Consider the following 12,180-nt stretch of genomic DNA (forward strand, 5'->3'; position numbering starts at 1 on the left):
CAAGTGTTGGTGATAGTAACCTACTGTTTGTGTGATAGAAGGGTCAACTGGAATCCTCGAAAAAATCGGGTATCTACAAGCTACCACAGGCCTGAAATATTTGGAAAGGAGGTGGGTGAGATTTTGCAATCCCAATGAGTAAACAGACATTATCATAAATATCTAAAGGCGAGTAACATGGAGGCAAGTTTAAACAACAAATTACAAACCATTTCATAAGATTTTCAATTTATTTCTTAAACCATAAAATATTTGTAATTTACCAAAACAGTTGTTAAGGCTTATAACTTTTATTAAAAACAGGGCTCAAGCCAAAACTAGTCCTCGAGGATACCTTGGCCGAGGCATCTAACCGAGTCCGCCAAGGTTGTTAAGATATTTACATGTTAAACACATGTCAGTTTTGAAAACAAGCCGTTTCTTGGCGTTGGCCGAGTTACACATTCACGTGGGGGTTCGACGTGAAGTGAGCTCCAACACTACCCCGGGAGTTACCCTCATCGCCTCTACAACTGGAGTAACTATATAACCGGGTTTACCGTGCCCCTTTAATAGGCAGTCCATGAAAACCCGTCACTGCAGTGACTAAACCCACCAATTTTAATAAAATTTCGACAATATAACGTGGATTTTATTTATTTACTTAGCCTGCATAGTAAAAGACAGCTTATATAAATTCTCAATGCAATTATAAAATATAGCCACATATACTCATATATCATAAGCCATTCATAGGAAAATATATTTTTCAAGACAATTGACAGCCTCCAATTACTCAATTTTATAATCAAAAGTTTCTTATTTCAGAAAATCAAGACAATATATTTATTTGTCACATTTATTTCTAAAACATCAAAAATCCCATTTTAATCTCATTTTCGTTTCATAAAATCCATGAAGAGCATTTAAAAATAAACTCTAGATAATTTACAATAATAATAGGTTTACTCACCGTTTGTACAAATTAAATGCTTTCTAAGTGCCTCGATCACTGTTTATCGAGTATGACTTCCTTGCCTTTATCGAAAGGCTCTCCTCCTAGACACATTGCAAAATTTTCACAACTTACCACATTGATGCTAAATCACTATATAATTGACTTCAATCCTATACTAATGCATGGTATGAAATGCAATAGCCTAAAACGGCTTAAACGCGGTATTAACCTATTTTTGGCACTTTACCCGATAAATTGCTAACGCGCTCTATTTTAACTATAAATTGTCTCATTTTCTCTCCAACATTTCTAACCATTAAATATCAACCAATAATCCTCTAAAATTACCAAAATCAGCTCACTTTTCTCCTTGGAAAATTCGGTCAAAAATGGGACATTTAGTCTGTTAATTTTCCACTTTGTTTTTCTATCACATTTAACTATTTTTCATCATTTTCTCTTCATTTCTCTTAGAATAAAAATCAGTTCTTCATCATTGAAGAATTGGCCAAGGGTGGCTATTGTGCAAATTTCATGCTTTCTTGCCCAAATTTGATTTCTATACACATTTAACTAACTACAACTATCAATTTAACTAAAAAACAAAACATAAGAATTTCAAATTCCTCCCCCTTGAAATTCGGCCAGCCCTTGGTATCACTTTTTGATCTCTCTCCTCAAGCATGTTAAATGGAAACAAAGGCATAAGAAAGGTAGAAATCAAGCTAAAGTCGAAAAATCTTACCGTTAGACGAGTAAACGGACGAAAAACGCGATTTTCCCTTTGAATTTTCTAGTTTTCCTTTGGTTTTTCTCTTTTCTTCCTTTCCTCTCTATTTTCTCTCTTGTTCTCTCCTTATGGCCGGCTATCACCTGATGTGGGGTTTAAATGGGTTGACTTTCCTTTAAAAAAATATTAAATCATTAAAAAGTGCCATGTGTCACTTTCTCATTGGCTCGTTTTTAAAATTTCGTATTTTAAACTTCAATTTTTCACCACTTAGAATACCATAGTTATTCATACCAAAAATAAATAAATCCTATGATTTTGACAAGTTTTGGGTGGTGAAAATTACGATTTTTACCCAGAGGCGACAAAATTACCGTTTGCCCCTATGTTTCGAAAATTGCCAGAATTGAAAATTTTCACTTCCTATCATTAAATTATACTCCAAATAGTTAATCTTGGTAAACAATTTCACTCCATAATCAAATTATTATCTTAGGTGGCAAAATGACGATTTTGGCCCTAAACATCAAAATTTTCAATTTTTCCCCAAATGAACCCTCGAACTCCGAACAATCATTTTTAGTCATTCATGGACTGTAAAATATTAAATTTCATCCTACGATTCCTATTTAAACTAGTTCGAGGTTAAATCAACTCAAGTGTACCGTTAGGTACAATACCGAGTTTGTCTATTCTTAGGAACTTTCCTAGCATAATAACATGCTACTCAGTGCATGTATGTCATGACATGTGTTTATAGGGTCAGGTTTTACCATTTGAAGAATGAAAGCTTCAATGATATGCAAGCAAGTCAAATATGGCAATGAATTTTCGCTGCAGCGACGTTGGGATTAAGTTATTAGCCGAACGATGGTTTCTCAACTGGCCGAGGGTTTCTCACTAAACCTCCTCATTTTAAACTTAACTCATTTAGTCCTTAATGTTGGAAGTCCATGCTCAGATATGGTAGCAAAGAAGTGAAAAATACGGTAGCAATTGGAGAAGATAAGAGACAAAATAGAAAGTTTTTCACTGCAGCGAGATTTAATCTCGCTGCAGCGAAATTGTGACCCAGAAACAGAAAGTTTCTCGCTGCAGTGAAATTAAAACCCAGAAATAGAAAGTTTCTCACTGCAGCGAGAATGAATTTCGCTGTAGCGAGAAGCTACAGTGTCATTCTCGCTGTAGCGAAAATGCATTCTCGCTGCAGCTAGTTTTCGACAGTCTACCCCTCCAAACCCCGAGAGTTTCTCGCTGCAGCAAAAATGATTCTCGCTGCAGCAAGAAACAAGGCACCAATGAAAAATTTACCCTTCTTCCTAAAGAAAACCACCATGTTAAAATGTCCAAACCAACATGAAACGCATAACAATTTTTCAAAGTTTAACAAGTCAAGTTTCACATGCATTACAACCATATACCATTACTCATTAATTTCATATAACACACATATTTACATACGTATATATATATATATATACATATACCCATCCTCATCATGCACACCATCCCATCATCATCATCACTAGCTCATGCGCACTCCCTACTCGCACATGGCTGGGTCATCACCGGGTTATGCGCACTCCCTACTCGCACAGAATCGGGTCATCCTCGGCTTATGCGCACTCCCTACTCGCACATAGCCGAGTCAATGTCATTACACAACAATATATTCATATTCATATATATATAATATATATATCAGCACAATGTGGTAGTGCATGAATCAATAATAGTCACATGTCACAACATGGAGACAACTTATCAAAAGTTTGTTCCCAAGGCACTTGTTTTTATGAAAAGCTAGATAATCCATTCAAATGTTTGACAAATACATTATATCCCTAAAACAAGTTTTGAATGCAGTTCACTCACCGGTTGATTGTAGAGCCTTTAGCTAACTTTAATTCCCTTAATGATCCAATTGGGGTGATGGGGCTTCGTTAGAACCTAAAATCACATTAGCATCAGCAATAGGTCAATTTACATACTATAAACCCTAAAAGCTATCTCTTAGCTAGCTTTCAATTGCCACTTTAAATGGCTATCTATGTTCACTATCTTAATCACTATAAAATAAATAAACATACTCAATAATAAAACATCTCATAATCCCAATTACTAGCCATTATTCACAGCTAAAATTCAAGCTTAGTTCATCACTCACCTTAGGGCTACTTTGTAGTCAAATTATCTTTCAATGGCTTCCAAATCAATGGGGTAATTCTCTCTTTCTCTCTCTAGAATGCCCAACTAGTAAGAGAAAGTATGAAAATAAGATTTATCAAGGGTTTTGAAGTGAGAGAGTGAAAGAATACAAGAGTTCTAGTCAAAATGGCTCAAAGGTATGAAAACTAGAGCTAGAGAGAGAAAATTATGCAAGCTCCATATCAAGCTTCCATGGAGGTTGGAAGTAATGTGAAAGAGAAGAAGAAGAAGAAGACAAGCTGCTGGAAAATGGGAGAATAAGCTGCTGGAAGAAAGATATTTATAGCCAATCTTATCTATTCCCTTAAAATTACCAAATTGCCTTTCCACAAATTAGCTTATTCTCCTCCAATCTTTTATGCAATCTTTTTGCTCTTTTGACACTAGGACAAGGTCCATAATGGTCTAGACATGCTCGGATTCATAAAAACTTAAAATTTTAACTTGAGGTGAAAAATGACCATTTTGCCCATATCGTGAAAATCATCAAAATTTTAGTTTCCTTTCCATTTTACCCCTAATTTCACCATCCATTTATACCTTAGGCCTACTTAGGCCATAATATCGTTAAAAAATCTTACTTTTATGGGCTTACTAAGAAAATAACGAAAGTACCCCTAATCAAGGATATCGCGTGTACTTCCCTTTACAAGTCTATAAAGGTCAAGGTCTCACAAGAACATCTCCCATAAGACCCACCATCTTTTGTAATTCTTCAAGAGAAATGTCTACTCATGGGGAAGAAGAAATCTCTAAAGCAGTACCCAAGCTATCCATGATGCCTTTATTCAAGAATTTGTGTTTAAAATGCCAAAATTCACCATCAACTTTATAGACATGCTCCAATAGCTGCAAGTGTTGTGGCATGACTGGAATGCCATGATAGTCTTCCAAATGAGTGTCATAAGCATAATTTCTACGTTCTACCACTCAAGAAAAAAAAAGATGGCATACAGTGAGTAGTAAAAAAAAGGAAGCATAACAATATTTAAACAAATGATATTTGAGTTATTCTAAATACCTCTAAGAGAAAAGGAAGAATTACGAGTAGAATCTAGAACACCCCTAGAAGAGGAACCATTGCAAATAGTATTCAGAACACCCCCAAGAGAATAAGCATCGCGCCTAACATTCAGAACACCCTCAAAAGAAGAAATGTTGTGAGTAGCACCAAGAGTAGCATCGATTCCAAAGTTGTTCTGAATACTGCGAGTAACTCCAAAGATTCCCCCAACAATGATATTTGCATTGTTATGTTGAAATGTTCCAAAGCCAAACCCAAAAGCACTCTGATCATTTTGGTTAATGGCATTCACATAATCACCATCAATTCTAGTTGCAACACCCACATCGTCATCACCAACTCCAGTAGCAATATTCACATCATCACTACCAACTCTAGTAGTAGCATCCACATCACCATCACTGACTCCTGTCATGTCATTCACCTTATCTCCACCAACACTTATATAGTAGAGGGCATGAAATCGGTCATATCTATCGGACCTCCTTGTATAGCATTACAATCTACCTCTCATCCCAAACTCTGATGTTCATGTTTGGGAAACCTATCCTTAATTGACTCATCACTAGACTCATGGTTATTCATGTGGTCACATGATTCTTCCTCACTCTCAGACTCTATGATACCTTGTCCTTCCACTTCTACACTTGGAATTGATTTTTCCTTAAAAAAAAAAAACAAAAAAGAGAGTTCAAATAGTTACATGAGAATAAAGAGAAAAAGGAGATAAAAGAAGAGCAAGAAACAAGCTTACCTAACAAGGGGTTTTGTTCCTCTTAGAGCGAATCAAACGAAGTGACACGTCATTATTACTGATGGAAGGAACATGCAATTGCACCTTAGGATCAAGTACGACAAATGAAGTCCATTCTTGAAGACAATCTCCCCAGTAAGCATACTAACCAGCAGTATAGTGTAATACCCCGTACTTTGATATGGTGGCTAATAAAGCTTATCGGATGCCAAGTAAGATTAATTAGAATGTTTAAAAGTGATGAAAGATGAAAGGAATAGTTTAGAGAAAAATATTCTGCACGTGAAGAAATAACAATTGAATAATAATATTTTTATTGAGGATGAATGTGAAACCTCGACCTTCATAGACGTGTAGCGGAGGTAGACACGATGACGTAGATTAGGAGTAATCTTGTCATTTTTCTTTGTGAGCTCCTAGAAGTGGGTTTTTCAAATATTATTAAGGTCTAAGTAGGTCTAAGAAATAAATGAATAAGGTATATAATAATGAAATAAATGAAGAAATTTGAAATAATGATCATTTTCATAATAGGGGTAAAATGGTCATTTTAGGTCTCGGGTCTAAATTTTAAGTTTTCATGAACTCGAGTACCCTCGATCTATTGTGGACCTTTTCTCAGTGTTAAAAGAGTAAAAAGTCTAAACCAAAGGAAAGAAGAAGGTAAAGTCAACTATGCAATGGTATTTTTGTAAATAAGTGAAACTTTAGTCAACTTTAAGCATAAATATCTAATTCTCAAGCAGTTTCTCCTCACTTCCAACAGCTTCTTCTTATTCTTCCCATTTCTCTTCTCAATTTCACGTTTTTCATCTCCCATGGAAGCTTCCCTTGAAACCTCCATGATTTTCTCATGGTAACCCCAAATCTTATGTTTTTATATGTACCTTGTCATAGGATTTTTCATACTCTTTCACTTCTACACCTCAAGAACCCTCAAAAGTCTTTCCTCAATACTTTCTCTCACTAGTCGAACATTTTAGAGAGATATATATATTTTTCATAATAGCTTGAAAACTCTTGAAAGGAATTCAACTATAAAACCATCAAGGTCCCAACGAGACCCCACATCTCCACTTGGAGCATTAGTGGAAGTTGGAGTCAATTAAAGAATCAGCAAAGACAAGTGAGTGAACTTGCATTAAAATGTTTTGGGATAAATGCACATGTATTTGGTTGAGTCACTTGAAATATTTTATTGAACTTTTCTCTAAATATGCATGGGAATAAGCCATTGATAAAATGTTTTTATGATGTGAAATGTGTAATGTGATGAATTCATGTGTTTCTATATTATGTTGATATGTATGTTATGCCTTGAACGATAATGTTGTGTGATAATTATAACCATGCGTATGCGGTGTGGGAGTGCACATGACGGTGCTAGTAGTGTGCGGTGTGGGAGTGCACACGCTGATGATATATGCCATGTGCGGTGTAGGAAAGCACATGATGCTGATGATGATATTGTAATGTGCAGTGTGGGAGTGCACATGATGACCTAGCTATGTACGGTGTGAGAGTGCACATGAGATGGGGGAGAGTTGAGGTGATGCCGGTAATTGTATATATGTTTATATATGTTATATATATAGAGAAGTTATGGAAAATATATTGTGATTGTATTGAATATTGAATGTTAAAATCTGACAAATGCTTTCCAATTGATTTTCATTGCAGTAAAAATGGATTTTATTGTGACAAGAATTCTTTTAATTTTATGGCCCTATTTTTCGCTGCAACGAAATTCATTCTCGCTACAGCGAGAAACTCTGGGTGGTTAGGGTAAAATGCCAGCCCTGGTTTTCGTTGTAGTGAAATTACATTCCCGCTGCAGCGAAAAACTCTCGGGTGGTGGTTCAAAACTTTTACCCTGAATTTCGCTGCAGCGAAATTTCATTCTCGCTGTAGCGAGATTCCTTCTGCCGTGCTTGCCTTACTTGGATTCTGCTGTAGTTTTCACTCTTTTCAACTTCATGGTTGATCATAGATCCTTCAACATTAAGGGATTAAATAATCAAAGTTTGAATTGAGGGGTTTTAAAAAGGAAATTAAGCTAAATTGCATTGTTTTCAACATAAGTGTATCATGTTTTCCAAAACTTCTCGTATAGTTGCTTGTTCCCTTCCTATATTCACTCACTAGGTTTATACTCACTCTTTTTAACTTCATGTTTTCAGATTCAAAGGCAGTTGGGACCTAGATTGAGGTGTTCACTTGTATTCGCCTTTTGGTAGGTACCATGGCATTCAGTAGTCGTACCCGTACCCAGAGTCACTCCACAGGTAATCAAGAGTCTTTTGCTTATGTATACTCACATGTGCTGTAAATCACTAAGGTTCATGTTATGAACAATATATGTATATTTGGATTGATGATTACCATTATGAGCTAGCAATGAGTGACAATTTTTTTTTAGGTTAATATGAATGCAAGCATATGATTGTCAAAGCACACTATTAAAGTAATTATAGTTAAGAATTATGAAATATGACTTTAGGTGTAATGGATGAAATAATGTACAGGACTACAAAAAGAGGCTTGCTTGGGCTTAGTGGGCTATGCCCATTGGGCCCTTGCGCCAATCATAGCCCCAAAATTGGATTGTGACATATAGGCACCTATTTTGTCAAAGGCTGGGACAACATAATTTTTGAATTTATCCATAGTACAATTGAGCATACCAATAAAGAATACAAAAGTGCAATAGGAGAAGTTTTCAAGAAAAGGGTGTTTAGGTGGAGCTGGCTGATCATATCCAAATTGGCGCGTCACTCTATAAGGAGAATATACTTCGACAAATAATGAATCCTTATCAACACCTGAACTAGTCATCTCAATCATGGAAAGTAGTTGGCAAGAATGAACCCACATTATGAATTTCAATCAGCGTGAGCTCAGTTTCCCAGTCTCAAATGGTCATCTATCATAATAAATAGTTAGATCACCAAAATCATGGTTTGATCTTACATAAGGCCTTGTGATAAATTGATCCGCCTCATCCAACACCTTAAGAATGTTATCCCTGGAAATTTGGTCATGCCATGCCCAAGCTCTATAAGTATCTCTTAAAGCTGTATTTGTAAAAGAAGACACGGGAAGCTGATACACATTATAAGTGGGGGCACAACTACGAAATCTCTCCCATAAACACATTAGAATAAAAGAAACATCCAAATAAGTCAAGACTCTGTAGTGGCCAACTGATTCAGCAGTCTTCAAATGATACAAGTCTAACCTCCTATACAAGGATCCCAAATATAATGGAGCAAGAGGAAAGCTCGTACCCTTAGCAATTTTGATTGTATAAGGAATAACTGAAGAGGAGATTCCATCATCTGGACAACTTGGGAAGACATACAGAGCCATCCGCATAATCAACAAAGCTACTAACTCATGAATGTGATTTGGATACTTAAGAAGACTACTTTCAACTTTAAGGTTAAACTTCTTATAAAAGAGTCCTACCTAGTTGGAAAAACATGCCATTTTGGAAGCCTTAACTTGGCTTTTAAACAAGTCGATAAAGAACTCCTTGACTTTTTCTTCCTCTTTAGAAAGTATAATGGAACGAAAGTTGTCTCTACCAACACAAGGAAGTTCCAAAAGAATGCGCACATCTTCAAGGGTAAAAGTAAACTCTTCCCAAGTAGTAACCATGGTATGTGAAAAGGTACTCCACTGTGCAAGAATAGCATGCCATACTTCAATTCTAGATTCCTTGCGAATGTGGAGTTTTGTGGTAACTCTTACAACGTCAAGGACTCTAACATTGTTGACAGTAGTCACTTAAGTGGAATTCTTTAAGACTTTCTCTACCCATTCATCCCAACCTTGGACCTATAATGAATTATATCCAAATTTAGTGACTGAAAGAGGGAATTCACCATGTTCAAATTTGAACTTCAGTACTGACGTTCTTGGGATGGAACACCTTCTATCTGGAGTGGCTTCATTACAAATACGATCCCAATGATAGCTAGTAGATGCACATAGATGCCTATCTACCTGTTTTGCACGCACTGCTTCCCAAAAGCAATCTTCTCCTCTTTCCCTGATGATCCTATCATCTCAAATTTCTGCCACAAGAGGTACTTCACTAGTTCTCCCTACTCGCATTTTCTTAGAAAAAGAGGTTGCAGCAGTATTATTCTTTTTCTTCCTCAGATCAGCCCTACCAAGGTCACCATAGCGAACTTTCAAGGTAAAATGAGTTTTGGCCATAAGAAGAAGCAATAAAATTCTTACAAGCACAAATGACACAAAAACAACCAGATAAGTACTCATACATTACCATTCCCACTTATGCACTAATATCCCGTGTTTGTTTATTTGTTCTTATTTGTGCATCATATTTGTTTGATTATTCCTTTATGCTAAACAAAACGAAAAAATATATATGTATATAATTCACTAAACAAAAAAAAAATCCTCAAAGAGAATAGGCAATAATAAATAAATAAATACTCCTTTTATAATAAAATAAAATAAAATAAAATAACAAGTTAATATTCATTCTAACTTCCAAGTCTTTCCAAACATTGAAGGTGTTCATTTTCTATGCAATCTTTCTTTATATGTAATTATCTTTATAGTCTATAATCCATATATATATGCTAAAAAAAATTAGGGAAAAAGCCTTAGAAGTTCATTGTGAGTTTTTACACAACCAATCTCTCTAGAGAATTTTATAAAATCCTTAAATCTCAAGGTTTGTCATTCATTTAAATGTTCCCACTATGCATGAAATTTTTAATAATAAAATTTTCCTATAGGGGGCAAACTATTCTAAGTGGTTTGGACGTTCTAAGTAAAAAAGCATCTAGAGCTATTCTAAATGCAAAAGCACCCTTAAACATATACATAAAAAAACGAAAAAAAAAAGAGAAAGAAACAAACACAATATTGATATAAGGAAAACTTACTTGTTCAAAATTTAAAGAAGAACCTTTGAGAATTAAGGAGAGCCTTTGAGAATTGATTGTGAATTTCTATAGAACTATTCTCTCGTATTTTTAGATTTCAGAAATTATTTTCCTAGTAGGAATCTAACTCTTTAAATTTTCTTATCAAATCCTTTTCTACCTCTAATTGCTTTTCCTCATATATCTCTACTTATTTCATAATTAAGTATAAGAAAGATTTAATTAGCTAGTTTCAAATACATTTGAAAAAAAAAGGAAAGTTCGAAGAAAATTGGTGGAGGCAAGTAGACATAATACGTAAATTGTAAAGAAAATATAAATATATATATCTAGTGTACTTGGCAAACAATTGCGTTAATCTATAAGCTATTAATATATATATTAGAAATTGAAACAACAATCCATCATAAGAAATAAAATCCTTATATTCCTTATCAGGTGTAAAAGCAAAAAAAAAAAAAAAACACTTGCATTTATCCAATACGAGTACAATTTGCTTCATGAAATTGTGGGGGCATGGAGTTGATAATGCTAAGAGCAGCACATCCTTTTACAAGGAGCTAGCGTATGAACATGCCTGGAATAGCTAAAGAAATTCAAGCTTCACCAACTTTGGGATTTGCTAGGATGGTTTGAGAGTAATACTCTTCTTGTCAAGCCCAGCCCTAAATTATCTATCATGTTACACATGAGACTGATAGAGTGATTGTATATTTGAACAGTCTTGGAAGAATATTTAAAAGTCAGTATTGTGCTTAGAAGTACAAGTAAGTCAATTTATACCTCGAACTAATTAAAATAGGTATTTTAAGGTGAAATTAAGAGTTTCACAGTCCAAGGATGACTCAAAATGATAATTCGGAGTTTGAGGATCAATTTGGAGTCAAACCAAAATTTTCACTATCTAGGAGCAAAATGGTCATTTGTCACCTGGGGACAAAATGAGAATTTTAGAAAAGATTTTTTTGGCCCCATTTGACTTATTGGAGTATGATTTGAGTATTGGAGTATGATTTGAGGTTTAGAAGTGAAAAATTTTAATTTTGGTATAATTTGGAGTATAAGGGCGAAATGGTAATTTTGCCACCCGGAGGCAAATAGGTAAATTTTCACCCCCGACACTTGTCAAGACCAAGAGATTTTATTCATCATAGAAATGGATAAACATGAGAAATGTGTGGTGAAGAATTAAAGAATTAAAAGTCAAATATTTAAAATTTGAACCAATAAGAAAATGTCATGTGTCATGCTTTTATTATTCTATTGTTTCTTTATAAAAAGGCATAAAAATCAGCCCATTTCTCCCATAGTGGTCAACCAAACCAGAAGAGAAGAGAAACCAAGAAAGAATAAACCTTAGGTAGAGAAATTCAAGAGAAAATTAGTGAAAATTTAAGGAAACAAGTGACAAAAGGTAAAATTTTTTGATTTTGACTTGTGATCTACCTTTCCCATGCATTTCTCCTCATTTTTCATGGTTAAATTACATGTTTTCATGATGAATTCATGGCTGATTGGAATGGGTATGGAGAGAGAATGACGTTAAATTGATTTGATTCTAAGTTATGTTAGTGTTTTTAGTTAGTTAAGCATGTTTAGAAA

The sequence above is a fragment of the Theobroma cacao genome, chromosome 8 (assembly GCF_000208745.1).
Source record: "Theobroma cacao cultivar B97-61/B2 chromosome 8, Criollo_cocoa_genome_V2, whole genome shotgun sequence".
NCBI lineage: Eukaryota > Viridiplantae > Streptophyta > Magnoliopsida > Malvales > Malvaceae > Theobroma > Theobroma cacao.